At 47.9% G+C, this 17,481-nt stretch overlaps 1 protein-coding gene and 1 pseudogene across 8 annotated transcripts in view; both read right to left on the reverse strand.

The window, feature by feature from the left end:
- Window positions 1-17,481, reverse strand: part of DAB2IP (DAB2 interacting protein) — a 305,802-nt gene that overhangs the window by 137,569 nt on the left and 150,752 nt on the right. The gene's annotated exons all lie outside the window — the stretch shown is intronic.
- LOC309361504 (inositol-trisphosphate 3-kinase C pseudogene) lies at window positions 13,652-14,927 on the reverse strand (annotated as a pseudogene). Its single transcript has one exon. The product of its transcript is annotated as an inositol-trisphosphate 3-kinase C pseudogene (transcript).

Genomic DNA, 17,481 nt, shown 5'->3' on the forward strand with positions numbered 1-17,481 from the left:
AATAATTCAGGCGGATCAACGCTGCAGATTAACTAAGGGCCTTATTCTTCAAGATGTGAGAAACCAGAGGAAAATTCTCTGCACCTAGACAGCTAAAGTGTCGGCAAGAAGGCATAAGTTAGATTCTTCTGTTCTAAAACTAGCTATCTGTGGACAAGGATGCACAAAGAGACACAAATGTCTTGGGACACGGACCTGAACACACAACCTCCTGGATATGGATCTGCTCAAAGCCACCCTTTCCCTTTTTGATGCCAATGCAGAAATGCCGGCAAAACAACTCCATCCACACTTCCGAAACGACTCCTTCCTTCCATAAGAACTCTTTATTCAAACAAACAACAGATTCAGGTCACCAGTTTACGTCCAAGTCTGCTGGATGGAGGTTGAGCAAGGCCCCCTGCTGGTCAGTTGCTCAGTCATCTGTGCAAATTTAATTGGTCTCTTATCTTGCTCTGGTCATCTTAGAAGAAGAGTTTGTACAAGCCGCTCCCCTCCCCCCATTCCCTTTCCTTTGCCAACACTCCACTATGTCCCCCAGCGCCTTTATACTATGGATTTCCCTTCCAGCAATAAAACTTCTGGCACATTTGCAAAGCTAAGCAGGGTCCAGTGTGGTTTCGAATTAGATGGGAGAAGCGTGTTGAGATTCCTGCATTGTGGGAGGTTGGGCCGGATGACACTCAGGGTTCCTCCAACTCTACAGTTCTATGATTTTAATGCCAGCTGGCCCTGGAAAACCTGCACATACTGCCATATCCACATATCATCCACACATCCAGGCTGCCATATTCACCCCTCTTGCAGCTACCTACTGCAGCTCCTGCCCGCTCCTCAACCACCCCTCTCCCTGCTGCTGCTGCTGCTGCCAGCAGTGGAATCATGGATGATCTGGCCACATTGCCTAGGGGTGGTGGGAGTTATAGGCCCCTGTGAAGAAAGGCTGCAGCACTTCAGACTTTTTTAGTTTGGAGGAAAAGCAAGCAAGAGGTGAAAAGACAGGTGTTTATAAGATTATGCATGGCATGGAGAGAGTTGAGAAGTTCCCCCCTTTTCTCTCCTAACGCTAGAACCGGTGGGCAACCAAAGAAGCTGAATGTTGGAAGATGCAGGGCAGATAAAAGAAAGTACTCCTGGTTAAACTGTGGAACTCACTGCCACAGGAGGCAATGATGGCCACCAATTTGGATGCCATTAAAGTCAAGTCAAGTAACCTTTATTGGCATCACATAAGAACATTCAGAATACATTCAGAATAGCTAGGCCAGTGTGATCTCGTTGTCACCCCAACGACACACTCACCCGCCAAAGGGCAGAAGAGGCGAGCAATCTGCCTCATCTCTGTGGGTTTCCAGCAAGGGCAGGATCCTGTAGCATGCTTTGGCAACAAAAAAACAGATAGAGGGACTTAGCAGCTGTCTTGGTGAGCTCCTGGTCTCTCCCCTGTAATAAGAAGCACATAACCTCCGTCTCTGGTTTCCATGTTGGAATACATAGATGATGTAGAAACTGTTGGCGGAGATCATCATACATTTGACATTTAAGGGCCATGTGAGCTAGAGTTTCCACCAGGTGGGCACCGCATGGGCAGATCCTATCTCCTTCTGCCAAACCCGCAAACCTACCCCAAATGCCATTAAAAGAGGATTGGACAAATTCCTGGAGGAGGAGAGCTGTCAGTGGCTCCTAGCGACAGTGGCTCTGCTCTGCCTCCATGGTTGAAGAAAGCAACACTTCTGAAAACCAGTTGCTGGAAGAAGCCACTGGAGGGGAGAAGAGGGCTCTTGTTCTTGGGTCCTGCCTGTGGGTTTCCCATTGAGGCAGCCAGTTAGTCACTGTGAGAACAGGATGCTGGTCTAGGTGGGTTCCCTTTGACCCGATCTAGCAGGGCTCTTTTCATGTGTTCATGAGCTGCAGTCCAACAACATATGGAATGCAAAAGCAGGGCTTACCATCTCTAGAGTTCCAATTCTCCAGGAAATAGAATGGTCAGGCCACTGTGGTGCAGTGGTTAAGAATGTCACACTAGGACCTGAGAGACCAGGGTTTGAATCCCCACTCTGCCACAAAACTCACAGGATAACCCTCTATTTCTACTCTGCAGCCTCTTATAGCTGTTTTATCTGCGAGTCTTTTAGTTCTTATGCTCTTACAGTTGTTTTAACTGCGTGTCTTTGCTGGTTTTTTTTAGCTCTTATCTGTTTTAATTATTAGTTTTTTATCCATCCACTATCTGAGTTTAATCTTGTATTTTATTCGGATGTTTTATGCCTGTTTCCTTCTCCTCATTTGTCCTAGCAATTATCGGTCAAAAAATCCTAACTGCTATTTTATCTATATGCTTTTTAAATCCTGGTCTGTGACCGTAATAAAGTTCATTCATTCACGGGATAACCCTGGGGTGGCGAATCACAGTCTTTCTGCCTATCCCAGCTGCCTGGGAGTGAGCCGTTGTCAAGAAGAGAGTAACCTGAGCTCCTGCCACTGCAGCTGCAGTAGGAGTTGATAATGAGTTTTTAAGCCGGTCCCTTTCAGTGCCAGATTTACGTATAAGCTAAACAAGCTCTAGCTTAGGGCCCCACTCTCTTGCCCCCCCCCCATTTCACTATTAATATACTTCTTCTTAATTGTATTTCAGTCCAACAATTACTTTGATAAAATACATATTTTGTTATGTGCAAACGGCTTGAGATACCTATTAGGTCCATAAATGACCATATAGCATATATTCAACACAAAAAAAATTAGCGACCATTTGTTGTTGACAAAGGACAGGTGGACATATAAAGGGCCCCATTACCTTCAGGAGTTTAGGGCCTCATCAAACCTAAATACGGCCCTGGTCCCTTTCTGCCTAGAGGAGCAGAATGGTTGATCTCCCAGCAAGTTAAAAGCTGAAACTGCAGATATATTCTCTGAATTATAATGCAGAATGCAGAAAGGAAAGGGGAGAGAGATGGCCCAGCCCTGGGAAAGGCAGCGAGCGGAAATCAAACAGCCAAGTCTCATCTGCATTGCAGGCCCTGCTGTGTGTTCACTGTATCCTCTGCCACCACGGTAACATCAAGATGCTCTCACACTGCACAAGGATTGCATGGGGGTCCCCATACAAAAAATGAGATGTGCACACTCCCTGCTACCAAAGTTATCAAGAGTGTGGGACAAAGGGGTGGAAGAGAGGAGAAGGCAGAGCAAGAGGAGATCCAGGGTCTGGGGTCGTTCTCCTACCATTGGGTGATGACAGCTGATCACAAAAACTGCCTCTGAGCATATGCAGAAAGGCTTTCACTTTCGTTCCAGCTGAAGCATCCAGGAGCAGCCTACCCACAAGTCACTTAACAAACTACCGTAAGGACTTTGTTCCAAAGTTGTTGTTTTTTTGTGTGTTTTTTTACACAGCCAAGCTTTATTATTTAAAAATATTATTATAAATACATATATATAGTCCTTGTAAATGAAGCCCATCAAGGCCATGTGTAACTACATGAGGCTGCCATCTTGCTGAAGCTGAGCAGGTCTGGGTTTGGTCAGTAGTTGCATGGGATCCACGTGATGGAAGACCAGCAGAATATAATTATTAAGTAGATAAATTAATGTGAGAGAGCATTAAAAACTGTAGAAAGAGGTCAGTACTGAAGTCCTGTCTTCCACATTCCAGAAGTGCTTCCCAACAGTAGCCTTATTTGCATCTTTCTCACTTTTCACTGATTGTGTTCTCTGGCGGCAGCTCTTCAGTCATTAACAGGTAAGCTGAACACATCAGGAAACTATTTATTGCCCTAATCTGGATTCAAAGGGTTGGTCAATCAGCTGACCATTCTCCCAGTTCAGAAAGCTTGGATCTTGAAGGGAGTTGTCCCTTCAGCAGCTCAGATGGTGAGATTATGTTGAGATGGGGGCTCAACACCTTCTGGGCTCTCAGTCAGGCCCTGATCCAGCTAGCACTTCCATGCACTTTCCCTCTCCTCAGGTAGATGACCAGTTTAGTGGCCCTGAATCTCCTGCCTGACTTCTCTTCCTCTGAAGCTGATGGGGGTGGCCAGGTGGCCTCTGGTCTTGCAACAGAGATGTATGGACCCAAAGGCTATTCAGGATCATCTGGTGGTTTGGAAATCTGCTGGGTGAATCAGCTCTCTCTACTCTGGGAAGATCCCACGTGCTAAGTTTGAACAGAACTGAACCCTGATATCTTGCACACAAATGTGCTGATAAAAAAAACCTTGAAATAAGTCTGTGGCGTAGCTTGGAGTGGATGTTGTTTGGGTTATTTTGATGCCATGGCAAAGTGAGTGTGTTAGGAAAAAACCTCTCCCTCTCTGAGCTGCTGCCAGAATTATTATTTGTCAGAATTGGGAGAGGGGGCATGTATAGAACACCATCCTTGAGAGAACACATAACTAAAATCTGGAACATAGTATACATGGTTAAAGCTTACCAGAGAGGGCAGACTACAAGATAGTGTCTGTATTGAGAAACTGAGTCTTTATTTATCAAAAATATTGATATACTGTATTGTAGAACAATATTGCAACAGCTTGCAACAGTGTAAAATCATAAAACCATAAAGTAAAATCATAACAAATGAACAACAAGTCAAAAGCAAAAGAATTAAAAGCAAACATCAATAGACCATTGTGGGAGAAGCACTCTTAATTGCCTGCAAAGGCCTGGTGGTCTGGAAAAATTTCAGTGGGCATTTAACACTTGGCACAGAAGGTGCCTGCTGAATCTCTAGTGGCAGAGAGTTCCACAGGCCTGGGCCACTGAGACTAAAGTCTTGGTTTCTTATTGTTGTCAAATAAGGTGCTTGCTGAATCTCTAGTGGCAGAGAGTTCCACAGGCCTGGACCACTGAGACTAAAGTCTTGGTTTCTTATTGTTGTCAAAAAAAGCTATGCCAACTTGGAGGTATTTCTAGGCACCTCTTTCTACTTTTATTTGACATTTGTTATCATAACTTGTGATGTTACAAATAAATATATCTGGGGGTTTTTTAAAGGAAAAATCCCCTTCCAAATTCTGAGGTATTATTATTATTATTATTAGTAGTAGTAGTAGTAGTAGCAGCAGCAGTAATTTAGTCTGCCTTTTTCCCTGACAGGAACTTAAGGTGGCTTATAGATAAAACAGGAACAGCTTAAAAATAGAAGAAGAAAAAGATCATTAAAAAACTATTAAGCACTAATAGAATTAAAACTATATATAAATGTAAAATATCTATTTAAAATATACAGATAATTACAATGAAAACAGTATGGCACTATCCCTTTTCATTAAAACTAGTTTGTTACCAAAAGCCTGTTGTGATAACAAAGGTTTGCACCTGCCGGTGGAAAGACAGCAAGGACAGATGGATTAAATGAGATGGCCTTGTTGGTGTTTCTCCCTCTGAACGTTCTTCAGCACCTGCAAAACTGAGCCCTCCTTGCCTTGGGCCCGTGCCCACTCTGCCTATCGGTTCATCCGGCTGCCCCCGTGTTGTAAATTAAGTGTTGCCTTCCAAGGCAACTCTGATTGTTCCGGTTCAGGGGACAACCGGCCAGCCGATCAAGAGAAGCGCCATTCTGCTGGTCCTCCTTTGTCTGGAGATGTCACCATCCATTATTAAAAATGATGCTCACCATGCACCTGTGCACCTGCCTCTCGGCCCAGAAAAGACATAACCATGGAACACAACTGTATTTCCTGGAGCGACTGTTCCGGAGATTGCTCCCCTTGTTTAACCAGATGATTTTTTTTTTGAGAGTGAGAGGGGTGGCGGCGGAGAGAGAGAGATGCCTTTGGCTCCCATTATTTTACAACCCATCATTCCATGAAAAACCTGGCAAGATCTTGCCCTGTTTTTGTGACAGGGCACATCTCTCTTTATCTTCTTAGGAACAGACAGGGGGTTTCCTGAGAAGGGAATCTAGTGAAAACAAGAGGTTTGTGCTCTACCCACCCACCCAAATCACCCAACTTCCCTGGAGTCCTGCAAAACTATCCTAAACTTGAAATGCTCCCTCGATGATCCAGAAATCTTCCTGCACCTTCCTTCTGCAGTTCTCCCACAAATGTGTCAGGAGCAAGAAGGGGTGATGAAAGGAAAAGGGCCCCAGATGGAGCTTGCTTGTAGGAGGAGAGGCTTGGGACTTACTGGGGAAATGGTGGCACACAAAGCAAGGAAGAATGCTGGACAACTCCCAGTGGGCCCTGCTGTCTCAGCTTTGGATAATGTTGTCTCAGCAAAGGACCACAGTCACCTGAAGGCTGGAGGAGGCTGGCCAGGGAGTTGTCTACAAACCCTAGAACGGGGGTAGGCAACCTAAGGCCCAGGGGCCAGATCTGGCCCAATCGCCTTCTAAATCCGGCCCACGAATGGTCCGGGAATCAGCGTGTTTTTACATGAGCAGAATGTATCCCTTTATTTAAAATGCATCTCTGGGTTGTTTGTGGGGCCTGCCTGGTGTTTTTACATGAGTAGAATGCGTCCTTCTATTTAAAATGCATCTCTGATTATTTGTAAGTGATAAAATGTGAAGATTTTTATGGTAAAAGCAGGTGTGATTAAAAAAAAATGGTTAGAAATTATGATATTGTAAACTGCTAAAGATGAGGTAAAATGAAAATCAGATAAGGGGGACTTGGGAAAGCAAACCTAACAATGTTTAGAAAAAATAAGGGTAAGACAAGAATTTGTTTGTATTGTTTGTTTTTTTGTTTGTGTTGTTTATTTGTGTTATAAAATGAATATTTTTTTAAAAAAAAATTAAAATAAAATGCATCTCTGGGTTATTTGTGGGGCATAGGAATTTGTTCATTTTCTTTTCCAAAATATAGTCCAGCCCATCACATGGTCTGAGGGGCGGTGGACCACCCACGGCTGAGAAAGGTTGCTGACCCCTGCCCTAGAATAACAGAATTGTAGAGTTGGAAGGGACCCAAATGATCATCTAGTCCAACTCCGGGCAATGCAGGAATCACAGCTCTTCAAGCAACACCCTTTCAAAAGGCCTGTTGCTGAATCTGCAGCCGTGTGGCTAAGCAGCCAAAGATGCTACAAGGGAGTTGCCCCCAGAATCAGAAGGTGATGGGAGAGCCATGGTGGTGTACCAAGAGCTCTTCCTCCCCTGAGTGTGAGTAGCCTGAATCTGAGCCCTCCATAGGGCAGGAGATAGGTCAGGGGACAGAGTAGGCAGTGGTCTGGAGAATCAAGAAACTGTAGAAGAGCTGTGGGCTAACAATGGCCAAGGAGGAAAAGAGGGGATCACTCTATGGGGAACCTCAGCTCAGTGGGTGGGGCTGCAGAGAGAAGGGGCTGTGTGGAGAACACAGTAAAAGCCTGCTGGAAAAGACCAATGGCCCATCAAGTCCAGCATCCTGGAGGACTCTCATTATTACCCAGAAGCATTGCTGCCTCTGAATGTGGACACAGAGCATAGCCATCATGGCTAGTGTCCATCAACAGCATGATTTTGTCCAATCCTGCTTTAAAGCCATCTAGATTGGTGGCCATCATTGCCTTCCATGGGAGCAAATTCCATGCGCTGCATGCGCTGCATGAAGAAGGACCCTGTTTTGCAGGAAGGAGAGTCAGCAGACTGAAGGAAGGATCCATGGGTGGCAGGATACAGAGCTGGCAAAACGAATGGGGCAAAGAGGGCAACAGGGAACCCACAGACAGGGCCTGGGTGTCGTAGCAGGAAGGCAAGGGCAGGTAACTGGGTTGGGGTTGCAGCCACAGCAGAGGGCTAATTTTGAACACCAATCTGGAAGCACCAGCCATCTGATCACGAGGCTACAGGTTGCTGGCATTAATCCATGTTGGAACAAGAGCCCCTTGCACCAAGGACAGCAGGGGATTCATTATGCCGGGTGCCAGAGAGTTATGCAAAGCGCTTGATAATTGCCACACAATGGCAGGCATCTTACACAGGGCTCCCTGCACCCCGGAGGGGAAAGAAGTCGAAAGGCTTACAAGCAGAGAGGCATGTAATCTCTTGCGTACAGCATGGGGGTTGCCTGCCACTCAGCTGCACAGAGGCTCACTGAGACCCAGAGACAGTTTCCTAAGAACCAACAGGAAACGAGGGAGGGAGTCAGTGAAGGCTGGGATGAATGGCGGAAGGAGGGACTCTGAAAGGAAAATGGGGTGGGGTGGGGTGCTGCGAACACTTGTCCAAAGCCCAAGGCGAGTGTTGAACTCAAATGCCCAGAGGTCAGGATTTTGTGAGTCATGCAAAGTATGAAAGCACTGACCTACTCCTTCTCTCTTTTTTAAAAAGGCTAAAGTTTCTAGTTCATTATGGTTGAGTCGCCCACCAGGGACTGGCAGGATGCTGGGGATTGCGTGGCGGAGGCCATGGGGCCAGAAGCTGACTCAGGGGAAGGGAGCAGTGATTTATGGGGTTTTGTGCCCCCCACAAGGGCTGAAAGAAGGGGAACAGTCTGTGCAGGAGATGAGGTGGGGAAGGGGCACAAGATGTGGGGCAGGAGGAAGGGCCTGGGTGTGCAGAGATGCCAGGAGCGGAGAAATAGATGGTGGCTGAGAGGGGTGGCCTAGCAGAATCCTCCCCCCCCCTGCTGTCCCTCAGACCTACTCAGTCACCAGAAGTGTGTGTGTGCATTTTCTGTGCCCTTTAGGAGCTGCTGTTGATGTGTGTGCTGTGTCAAGTAGTAGGAATCAGATGGGCAACGGTGAGTGTTGGCAAAGGAAACCTGCATTGCCGTCAGGAATGCTCTTTCCCATAAATCAGAACTCCCCACACCCAAATGGGGCAGAATGGCTGAGGCATCACCTCAAAAGGATGAAGTCAGCCCTGAGCAGCCATATGCACGCACCAATACCTTAGGACAGAAGACAGACACTTCCGGACTCCAATTCCCTCCTTCCCTGACTTTGGGCATACTAGACGGGGGCTGATGGGGGTTGTAGTCCAACAAGGCCTGCAGGGCACCATGATTGCCATCCACCCCTGTTACGCAGTGAACATGGTAAGTAGAAGCTTGTTGCAAAGTCTGGGGGTTGGTTTAATACCTGGGTTGTTAACTCTGAAGGGGGTAGGCATGTCTTTGTTCTACAGTCATCATCCGTAGACAAGACATTGTCACAACAGACTGTGTTCCCTGCTGCGGCAGGAGTGTTTGTTGCACAGTGTGGGTTTGTCAAGAAGACAAACAGGAATCTAGATGTCACCAGGATCTAAACAAGCCCTCCCTGCTAGCATCTAATCCTTCGGGAATAAGGCCGAACAAGACCGGACAGATATAGTCACCGAAGTGTGAGGTGCCAGGGAGCTAGTTATCATAAAACGTGCAAAAAACAAAAACCAACCCACAAAAAACCCCAGCCTTTGCTGACTGCTAGCCGTGGTTATGTGAATGGAGCCTCCATGCCCAGGGGCAGTCTACCTTTGTGTATCAGCTCTGTATTGGAGTGGGCAGGGGGCAAACATTGGGGGAGTGGGGGTTAATAGCCAAGCCAGTTTGGATATTGGTTTGTGTGTTGGACTAGGACCTGGGGGAGACCAGGGTTCAAAGCCCCCTACCCAACTCAGCCATAAAACACACCTTCTGGAACAGTCACCTGCATCTCAGCCTAACCTGCCTCACAGGGTTGCTGTAGGGATTATACAGGGTGGGGGAAGAACCATGTAAGCCCCCTTGAGCAAAAAGTAGGAGGCATCTGGGCTGGCTAAGACAGGAAGCAGGGGGGCCATTTCATCTAGCAAGCCGACTGAAAGATAAATCTGTGATGTCTGGGACACTGGCTCTACCTATTCTGGCCCTGCTCAAGGGACTAGTCCTCCTGAAACCAGAACTTTTGCAGCAACTCCATAAGCTTCTGCATCCCTCAAAGAGCAGAGCCACATACTCAAACATTTGCAAGAGCGAATATCAGAGAGACGAGACATGAAATTAACGCTTCTCCCTCTTCTTTTCTATGAGTACCTGTGTGTGTGTGTGTGTGTGTGTGTGTGTGTGTGATTCACTACCGCCACTTCATGCTTTATTAGTTTTGTGCTTTTGGTAGGAGACGCCTTCCCTTGTCGCAATGTCTCATCAAATTACGGCCAACAACACGGGGGGAGTTATCTGCATCCGTGATTCGAGGCTACATTTTTGCAATTAAGCAGGGCAGCCAAACAATGGCCTTGCTAGCATAGGGAAAAGGTCAGGGATGGCAGCTATCTGTTTCGTGGCTAATTGCAAGACACAGAGAGCCAATTATAACAGCGCCATTTGCATATAGCTGCTTGGGGCAGCCTTGATCTTTTCTGTTGGATGCCTTCCAACTGAGGTGATGCCTCAGACATTTTGCCCGGTTTGGGTGTGTGTGTGGGGGGGGGAGAGAGTCTGGCATCACTTGATTTAATTTTAAGCTGCTGGGAAACTGGGCATCAGGGAGGGAACAAATGAAAAGGGTCAAGGCGCAAATACATTTTGGAACCCAACTTCTCAAAGGCAGGGTCTTCCAGCAAACACAGCTGCAAGCAGGAGATGGAGTCACACACCTCCTGTGTCCCTCTATATTGGCAGGCAGCAAAGTCTACCTCCTCTCCTCCAAGGAGACGCCTCTGCTGCCAGAACCTGATGGTTGCTCCACAGACTCCTTGAGGGATCAAGGAAATATCTCCTCAGCTGGAAACCTCATTAACTTCAAGGAACCAATGGCTACAGATGGCATCAGCTCTCTAAATGGCCAGAAGGAAGCACTCAGGGAGTGGAACTTCTGGTTAGTGATCAGCTAGTCTTAGAACGGGACACGGGTGGTGCTGTGGGTTAAACCACAGAGCCTAGGACTTGCTGATGAGAAGGTCAGTGGTTCGAATCCCCGTGACAGGGTGAGCGCCCGTTGCTCGGTCCCTGCTCCTGCCAGCCTAGCAGTTCAAAAGCACGTCAAAGTGCAAGTAGATACCGGTAAATAGGTACCACTCCAGCGGGAAGGTAAATGGCATTTCCGTGCGCTGCTTCGGTTCGCCAGACCCGGAAGCTGTACGCCGGCTCCCTTGGCCAATAAAGCGAGATGAGCGCCGCAACCCCAGAGTCGGTCACGACGGGACCTAATGGTCAGGGGTCCCTTTACCTTTACCTTAGTCATAGAACCATATAACTGTAGAATGGAAAGGGACCACCACGGGCCATCTAGTCCAGCTCTCTGCAATGCAGGAATCCCTGACAGATGACCACCCAACCTCTGTTTAGAAACTTCAAATAAAGGAGAGAGAGTCAATCACTTTCCTTAGTAGTCTGTTCCACTGTCAAACAGCTCTTGCCACCAGAAAGTTCTTCCTAATGTTTAGTCTTGCTATAGAACCCAAGTTGCTCCAGGACCTTGCTGAAAGAACTTGGATGCCTGGCCTCAGCTATGGGAGCACTGTCTATGGTTTTGAACTCAGATCTGGGTATCTCTCCAAGGTGCTGACTTTTGTCTTTGCTGGCCTCACTGTCTTCCCTAGAGAACCAGGAATTGCTGAGCTCCCATTGCTACAGTAGGTCAATACCTCTCCTTGCTGGTGGACATCTTAGTGGAACATCTTGCTGTGTGCCTATCACACCAGTGCATGCAATTACCGGTAGCTGTGAAATGCATGCAATCAGCTGTGAGCTAATTGACTTCTAATGCTTTGAACATCTTAGGGCTATGCTACCTGAGAGAGCACCCCAATAGATGGGTCCCCCTTTTCTGAGGGCATCTGAGAAGGCCCTTTCAATCATGCCATATCTAACAGAGATAGATCTTGTGGAGATTTGAAGGAAGGCCTTTGTGCAATGGACCTGTTTTATAATTTCTTTTATCTGTTTCATAAAATTTACACATTTCTTGATTGTAAAAACAAACAAACAAATAAACGAACGAACGAAAACCTCAAAGTAGTTTGCCAGAGAATCAAGCACTAAAATTATTTATAACAGTTAAAAACTATTTAAATCATTCCAAAAAATTAAAATCATTGCCGGGGAACTGATTAAAACACACACCAACCTTTATTAAATTTTCCCTCCACCTTTCACCTGAAGATCATAGGGCAGTTCACAACAAAAGCTTACAAAATGAGAACACAACATACATAATGAAACAAAAACAAAGACTAATGAATAATACCCACCCCCCACAAACACTTCTGCAGGTCTTCTGCTGGTTAGTAAAAATTATGGGCACTGATCCTTAGTATGCAACGCTTTATAATTTATGCTTTATAATGTGCTGGTTTTCTTTTCTAAACTGCCTTGTAATTTTCAGCAGTGAAAGGCTGCCTCAACGCAATTTTAAATAAATAAAAAATTGTTGTGTGCCCGCTTCTGCTGCTCTTCCTGGCAAGGTCTCAGGGTGGTGGTCCAAAGGCATCTGAGACCACCACTTTGCTGAAGCTAAGCAGGTCTGGGACTGGTAAGTGGGGAACCATACGTACTCCACCTTTAGTTCCAAGGTGGAAGAAAGGAGGAGAAGGCTAATGTATGGCAAGGTAAACAATTTAATAAAAGATTCTGCCAGTGGCAACGGGGCACAGATTGGACCATGTACGCTGAGTGCAAAGCCTCTGTGTACATTCAAGGCTATGAATGGACACAAGCCGCTATGGCTGTGCTCTGCCCAATCCAGCATTTGGTTCTCTCTCTTCTTTGGTTCTCAGCACATTCATTTTGAGAAGAAATGTTTTGGAACGAAGTTGTGGATCTTTTTTTCTTCCCACTTGTAATTCTTTATGTCCCTTAAAAAAAGAACAACTTTTTTACAGATAAAAACACATACATTCAAATACAGAAACCCATATACAAACACATACATATACAGAAATACAAATACAGAAATTCATATAAAAACACATATTCAAATACAGAAACACATACATTCAAATACAGAGGAGTGGCTCCCTTCTCTAGTGGGCCGAAGGACAGCCACAATCCCCTCCCAACCACCATTAAAAAAACCCCCACACACCCACACACCCAGAGAGATCCTACCCGCTGGTTTCTGCTTGTTAAAACTAACCCAAATTCAGCACCCCAAAAATAGGCAGCCTGGCACTGCCAAAGCAATTGGGGGGGGGCAGTGGAACTCCACCATTTATTTCTGCAGCGATTGGGGAAGGTGTTCTCCCCCAAGCCCTTTGGTGCGTCAGGTTGTAAAAGCAACAAACTGCTCCTGTCTGCCTTGGCAGAATTATCTGGGCACCAGGAAAGTTAACAGTCAAAGCAGAAGGAACAAGTTTCCCTTTACTCCCCAAACCCTGAAGAGAAACGCAAGTATTTCACTTGACCGAGGCCTCCAGGCTGTGGCTCACCCCGCTTTTCAGTCTCTCCCGACATTTGGGAAATGGGCATGGCCAGCACTGTGGTTCAAAGTCTTGACCCTAAACCGTGCACCACAATAATCCCACATCCCAAACTCAGTCCCAACACCCCTGGTGAGCTCTCTGTCTTGGCCCATGGAAGTCTTTACTGTCCACGACGTGCAGAATGGCAATCGGGGGGGGGGGGAGGTTCCACCACATCCGCGACGCCAATAAATAAACTTAGCGGTGCAAAAACCAGCTGGCCCCTTCCAAAAGTCTTTACTGTCCACCACGTGCAGAATGGCAATCGGGGGGGGGGGAGGTTCCACCACATCCGCGACGCCAATAAATAAACTTAGCGGTGCAAAAACCAGCTGGCCCCTTCCAAAAGTCTTTACTGTCCACGACGTGCAGAATGGCAATCGGGGGGGGGGGGAGGTTCCACCACATCTGCGACGCCAATAAATAAACTTAGCGGTGCAAAAACCAGCTGGCCTCTTCCAAAAGGCCCCTGGTGCTCTTCCAGTTCCTCCACGGGCCCTGTATCCCCCTGGTTCCAGTAGCATACCTGGCTGAATAAATTAAACAGCAGAGTCCCTGGGGAGCCAAGGCAGCCCCCGTCTCAACGTGTCGGCTGCATCTTCCTGGCTCACTTCCCCAACATCTTCTCCCAGATGGCGATGAGGTTGTCCAGGCCCCAGAGGTAGCCGTCCTCGCGGTTGCCTTCCTGCCAGGGCAGGCGATGAGTCAGAGTCTGATTCTTGGGCAGCGGCACTGTCTTGCCAAAGTCGATCATCCACACCCGTGCCAGACCCCTCTGGTCGTGGACGAAGAGAAGAGAGCTGCCCACTACCTCGTGTGTCTTGAAGAACTCAGACTGTTCAAGCGCCAGCCTGACTTCCTTCAGTCGCTCCAGGTAGCTGGTCAGGACTCTCTTGTCTCCGTCCACAAAGTCCCAGAAGGCCTGGGTCACCTCCTCCGGCTGGCGGGTCTTCTTGAAGCTGGTGTTGAAGGTGCCATCCGCTTTCTTGATGCCTTCGATGCGGAAGCCCAGCGTGGTGGTGGAGCTGAGGGTCTCCCTCCACTGCATGTAGCGGGGCTTCAGGATGGCGCTCTGCGCATGCTCTTCCGCCGTGGGAGCTGCTGGGTCCACAGCTACCATCTTGTCGTACAGGTCTCTGCGCGGACAGGGCTGCTGCCTTGCCTTCTCCAGCTCCTCCTCGAGGTACGTCCTGACTCCCATCTTGCAGTCCATGATGGAGGGCTTGTCAAAGCCGGACAGCAGGTCCTCCATCTGGATGTAGGTCTCCCCATCGCGCTCCACCACCCCATAATAGGCCGGGACGTAGGGCTGCAGCGCGTCGCACATCAGGCGCTCCAGGCATTGCTGCTCGCCGGGGCAGTACTTCTTCAGGATGCGGCCAAAACCCCCGGATCTGAAGTTGCCTGCATGGCCAGCCAGCTGGACCACGGGGCAGCGCATGCGAAGAGAAACCACACAGGGCGAACATTGCACCATGTACCCCAGCTGCTTCCAGGGCTTGTTCTGGACGTCTCCGGAGCCGACGGGACCTCCGCTGCTGCTGGGACCGGGAGAGGGGGGCGCGGCCGGGCCGGCAGGGGCCGAGGGCGTCGGAGGTGCCGTGGGCATCGCGCGCTCCGTCCCTCCGGCTGCGGTGCTGCTGTGCCCGAGCTGTCCTGCTGGCTCCGCCGCCTGTACTCCACCGCCTGCGCTCCGCCCCGGGAGGTGGAGCCGCCGCCCTGGGCGCGCCCCGCGGGTGGCGCGAAGGTGTGCATCTTGTATTACAATCCCACAGTCAGAGGAGAGGCAGTCTCCACACACACACGCGCGCGCGCACACACACACAAACACACACAGCAGTTGCCGCAGGACTCTAGAAAGTTGGCCGCTTTTGTTCATGCAAGCACAGTTCCTGCAGACATGCTTCTGCTTACAAATGAGACCCACTGACTGCATTTTGCCTCCAAGGCTGTCCTGGTTTATTTCCTTGGCACAGGCGGCAGCACTGGCGGAGGGTGGCTGTGTACTGCCAGAGGGGTGCCTTGTTAAAAACCTGTCTCCGACTCCGAGCTCACAATGGGGAAAATCTGTGTTCCCAGAAGCCTCTGCTTCTGTGACTCGAAAATGATCCAAGTGTGTGTGAAGTAGAGGCAAATTGCCATCTGATTATATTGTCCAAAAACTGTCTGCAAAAGAAGGCATGCCTGCTTCATGCAAAGTCGGCCAATGCGGCACGTGGTTCACTGAGCTGGGGGCAGCTCCCCAGCCACACCTTGTGGCCTGCACACGACAGCAATGCCCACCCCCCACCCCACATTTCTTGTCCTGCTCCCCCCGCCCCCATCAGCAGCCAAAGCAGGCACCAAAACCCAGACCATTCAGCAATCGGGGCTGCATTGTGCTCAATGAGCCACAGGCTTGATATTGTCATAATGGGACAGGAGAATGGGAAGCTTGTGCTCACGGACTAGGACCCTCGTATCTATGGGACCGCCTCTCCCGGTCTGCTCCACGGAGGACCTTAAGGTCCATAAACAGCAACACCCTAAGATCCCGGGCCCTAAGGAAGTCAGATTAGCCTTAAGCAGAGCCAGGGCCTTTTCAACACTGGCCCCGGCCTGGTGGAACGCTCTGTCTCATGAGACCAGGGCCCTGCGGGATCTGATTTCTTTCCGCAGGGCCTGTAAGGCAGAGTTGTTCTGCCTGGTCTTTGGCTTGGGATCAACTTGATCCCCTCTCCCTCTTTCCTTTTCCCTTTCTCCTTCTGTGATGGAACTCCTATTTGGGGACTTCCCTGGCTTTTTTCTGGCCATGTAGGACCAGTCTGGATAGTTGGCCTTGGTGAAGATTTGACGTTTTCATCCCCCAAAAGTTTTTGATTTGAGTTTCTACTGAAATGAGGCTGCATTTTAATGTTGTACTTAATCTTGTTTTTAAGTTGTATTTTAATCAATTGTTTTATATCTGGTGTTAGCCGCCCGGAGCCCGGTCTTGGATGGGGAGGGCGGGGTATAAATAAAATATTATTATTATTATTATTATTATTATTATTATTATTATTATGAACTCCAGAAAATGAGCTAGCTCTTCAGGGTGAAATTTTCCTCTTCTGCAAACCCAGTGATGCTAAACAATCCCCTAAATCTTAATAAGGAAGATGTAAGTCCTATAGGTCCATCAAGTCCAGAGTGGCCTGGCTCCAGGAAGCCAACAAGCAAAACACAGAGGCAGCATCCCTCTTCCCTGCACCCCTAGCACCATCTGGTCCTCAAGGGTAGACTGCCACTTCACATGGATGTTCCATTCCTGACTATCATGTAATAATAATAATAATAATAATAATAATAATAATAATAATAATAATATAAGTAGAACCCTGCTAGGCCAAGCCAAAGGACTCTCCAGTCCAACCCCCTCTGTGCCTCCCTCAATGCCCAATAAATATAACTTCAGCAGCCAGTAGGTGTTTGTGTATGTGTGTGATATGGTGCCTCTGAACACAACAATTCAATCTAGCAACCATTTCCAAAGAGCCATCAGGAGACCTCTCTCCCTCCAGCAATATGCCTCATCCTCGTTTTAATGCCAGCTCACCCAATGCCTATTTTAGACTGTAAGCTCCTTGGGCTCAGGGACAGAGGTCATTTATTAATTAAGATATTTCTATGCCATGCTTCACCAGAAATGGACACAAGGCAGTTTACTTTTTTAAAATATATTTTTTATTTTAGGGGTAAAGACAAAACCAAGATACTAAAATAGATTACGTAAGTACTCAACTCATCGGTCTCTTCTTCAGCACCCTGTATTGCGCCCTTCGTTCACTGCAGGAACCACCGGCAGAGTCTTCTGCACTGATCTTAACACAAAGGCACCTGTGTAAAGCATCAGCTATACAGAAGGCTCATCAGCAACTGCAGTTATTATTACTGCTATTATTGCAATGGATTTCTAAACCACCAGTCTCAAGGTGGTTTACACACAGGATCATTTAAAACAGTTCAGTGCCGGAAAGCGACCAGTACATTTAACCCTAACAAGTGCACACTTGTGAAAAAGACACACTCAGCTGGAAAAGCCTGTTGGAAACCTTCTTCAACTGTTTCTGGAAAGTGCAGATTGTGGGCGTCTAGGGAACCTCAAACAGGAATGCCATTCCACAGAACAGGGGCAGATGCACTAAAAGCCCTGCTCTGAGTTACTG

This window comes from Podarcis melisellensis, assembly GCF_964234715.1.
Source record: "Podarcis melisellensis genome assembly, chromosome: Z".
Taxonomy (NCBI): Eukaryota; Metazoa; Chordata; class Lepidosauria; order Squamata; family Lacertidae; genus Podarcis; species Podarcis melisellensis.